This window comes from Microcebus murinus, chromosome 22, assembly GCF_040939455.1.
Source record: "Microcebus murinus isolate Inina chromosome 22, M.murinus_Inina_mat1.0, whole genome shotgun sequence".
Classification (NCBI taxonomy): Eukaryota; Metazoa; Chordata; class Mammalia; order Primates; family Cheirogaleidae; genus Microcebus; species Microcebus murinus.
In genome coordinates this window covers 19,498,106-19,501,520 of record NC_134125.1, presented here as the reverse complement: position 1 = coordinate 19,501,520, position 3,415 = coordinate 19,498,106, and the positions used below count along the sequence as shown (strand labels likewise).

Below are 3,415 nucleotides of genomic sequence, written 5' to 3'. Positions count from 1 at the left end.
TCATACAGACAGGCAGGTCATACCTGGCATGAACGAGAGAGCTTTAAGTAAAAATTAGTTGATGATGGCTTCAGATTTGGTACTAATTTGGACAAACCAGATGGAGTCCATCTGGGATATCTGAATTTCATCTAGGAATTAGATGAGATGAAAACTTATTGAAATGGAAAGGTGAAGATTGTTGGCTTTAAATTTCAGATTGCAGAAGAGTAGAGTAAATGTTATTTTGGTGAAAACGTGTATCTAAATATGTGTATATGGGGCAGAGGGAAAGATAGGTGTAGCAGTGTTAAAGTGTTAATAATGCTGAACTGTCTGGATGATGGAAATGTGTAGTGTTTATTTAAAATTTTTTTGCTCATCTTCTGTGTTTTCTAATTTTATGTGATGCACATGCTGCCATTATTATGGAAGGATGTTTTAAAAGTAGTCTGTTGAAGAGGATTATCTGGTAAATTCTCCTGTTGATTGTAGATGAGGATGGTTTATCAGACTGCTGTGGGGCTAGGTGAGGCAAAGCAAGGCATAGAGTGCTTTGAAGGCTAAAATACAGACCAGTAATATAGTAACTGTGATAACATAAAACATCAAGAATAAAAAACTTCTTATCTGTGAATTAATAGTATTTAAGATAAATTTATCAACTTGTGTGATTATAGAAATTTACTTTCCTAATTGTCTTTTAGGCTGATAATAAAATTAGTTTTTAGGCTCAGTTCATACACAGACTACTGGAAGAACTCAGAAATGAGCTGGGTGGCTGGGGAAGCCAGTCTGGGATTTAAATTTTACAAAGATAATGCAGGGTTCATGGTATTATGAGTTTGCCAGAAATCCCCAGAAGTTAAGAAATTTCAAGCAAAGGTTGACAGAAGACAGTTGGATAGAAAATGAAAAAGTCTGGAAGAGTTGAAGTATATCATACATATATTAAGATCATCACCAATGTAATGCATGTTCATTGCCAAATCACTACAGTTAGAAATTTAAAAAGCTGTTTTGGTTTCTGTAGTCCATATTTAAATTTAAAAATCACATGCAATCTGAACTAGCTATTGTAGTCCTGTTTTTAAAAATTGAAGTAGGAAGAAGTATACAGAAGTGATAAACTGTAAATTAGAAGGAGGAATGATGACAAAAGACTTGTGATACTTAGGTGACAGGAAAAATATTACTATGAAGATATAGGTTCCAAAGTCAGCATATAAAGTGAAAAATGGAATAATCAAAATTACCTTGAAAAATCCCTTTAGAAATTCCATGTAAATTCAGCACAGCAGATTTTTCCTCCAGTGTTCTAACAAAGCAGTATTTCTTTGGTTGAGCCCCAGATAGACCTGGCTTGCATTTTAGGGACCATGATGTTTAGGCAAAAGTAACATTTGTACTCTGGAACCCCCCTCAGTATGTTGAAGAATTCACAGTCTGACAGGCTCCTAGAAATTGAGGCTGACTGAAGGAAGAGCAGATTCACATCTTCCATCCCTTACGTACACCCACAGTTCTATTTCTTGTTCCTGTATTTCTTTCCCCCACCTCCCCCTACTCTCTGCAATCATTGTGTCTCTTTCTCTTCCCCTTCTCTGTCTTCTTCCTTCCTCCTGGCCCCCTGTCCATCTCTCCTGAGCACACATGGGAGGCTACTGTAAAGATTTGGGCTCCATAGTTCTCAGGATGACAATTTCAGGCACTTACCAGATCCTCTTTGAGTTGAAATGGGGGTGGGGTCCAGTGTTCTAGCCTGACCAGGTTTCCACTGCTCATTACACAGTACCCATGTTTCTGGGTTTAGTCTTGGGGCAACAAGTGTTTGCTGTCTGAACTGGGCTCTCAGGGCATGTAGTTGGGTGTTTTTAAAGTGCCTTTAAAATGTTAAGGCCTAGGCCGGGCGTGGTAGCTCACGCCTGTAATCCTAGCACTTTGGGAGGCCGAGGCGGGTGGATTGCTCAAGGTCAGGAGTTCGAAACCAGCCTGAGCGAGACCCTGTCTCTACCAAAAATAGAAATAAATTAATTGACCAACTAAAAATATATATACAAAAAAAAAATTAGCTGGGCATGGTGGCACATGCCTGTAGTCCCAGCTACTCGGGAGGCTGAGGCAGTAGGATCGCTGAGCCCGGGAGATTGAGGTTGCTGTGAGCCAGGCTGATGCACGGCACTCACTCTAGCCTGGGCAACAAAGTGAGACTCTGTCTCAAAAAAAAAAAAAAAAATGTTAAGGCCTAATTCATAAGTTCTGAGGATGTGTGGGATTCTAGAGGTTATTATGAGGCTACCTAAGACTTGGAATATACTCAGAGATCCTAGACTGAAAGCCCTCTGGAGTATTAAAGGAATCCTTTCCAAAGTAAAATTCATGTGACCTGGATTTCCTTTGTACAGTCTGAGGCTATATTTTATAGTAGAAAGAACACAGAATGAGGGATCAGAAACTTGATTCTATACCACCACTTATTGGCTCTGTATCTTAAGTCAGTCTTTCTCAGCTTTTCATGATTGTGGCACATTTTCTAATAACAGTAATTTGGCAACACTGTTGAATTGAAGGGAATGAAAGACCCAAAACAGCATCAATAAATCACTATGGTTCAGCAGAGTTATAGTCAGAGTATCAGAGTCTCACTGTCTGCAAAATCATCCTTGGTTTGTATACTGTTTACTTGTTCATCCTTTCAGTGCTATTTTGCTGTTAAAGCTGTTCACTCCCTGCCTGTGCTCTCTCATATAATTAGGATACAACAGTATTTGTGGTTTCATTAAATACACTCATTCTTTGGCACTAGCTTTGTAGTGTGTTACTCCTCTGGCCTCTTATTTGTAGCAATTCTGAACTCTGAATTTTGCTTTCAGCTGTTAAATGGGTGTAGTAAAACTATTTTTACCTACATTGGGACTCTTGTGAGGATCAATGAGCTATATAGGATGTAAATGTTTTATAAAAATTATGAAGGGCTGTAGAACTGTGAGAGATTTTTTTTTTTTTCCGATTTTTGGTTTGTTCCCTTGTCACATTGCCTTGCTAGATAATGAGCTTATTGGGACCAGGGACTGGATTTCTTTTTTTCTTTTTTTTACTTTGTCCACAGCATGTGGCTCAATGTTTTCCACACATAATATATTCAATAAATAATCATTACATTTAAATTACAATTATTTTTATTCTTAATATTGGATTGGTTTGCCATATAGCCAGCCTCTTCTGTGCAAAGCAATATCAGTAATATAGAGACTTGGCTGTGGTCTGGTAAATTGCATTGTGTACACAGTAATAAGGTGAGTGTTCAGGGCTTCTGTTAGGTTTGTCTTTTTTTTTGAAACAGTCTTGCTCTCTTGCCCAGGCTAGAGTGCTATGGCATCAGCCTAGCTCACAGCAACCTCAAACTCCTGGGCTCAAGTAATCCTCCTGCCTCAAC

At 38.5% G+C, this 3,415-nt stretch overlaps 1 protein-coding gene across 2 annotated transcripts in view; it reads left to right on the top strand.

The window, feature by feature from the left end:
* TTC28 (tetratricopeptide repeat domain 28) overlaps nucleotides 1-3,415 on the top strand; it is a 623,216-nt gene that overhangs the window by 247,892 nt on the left and 371,909 nt on the right. The window lies entirely within an intron of this gene.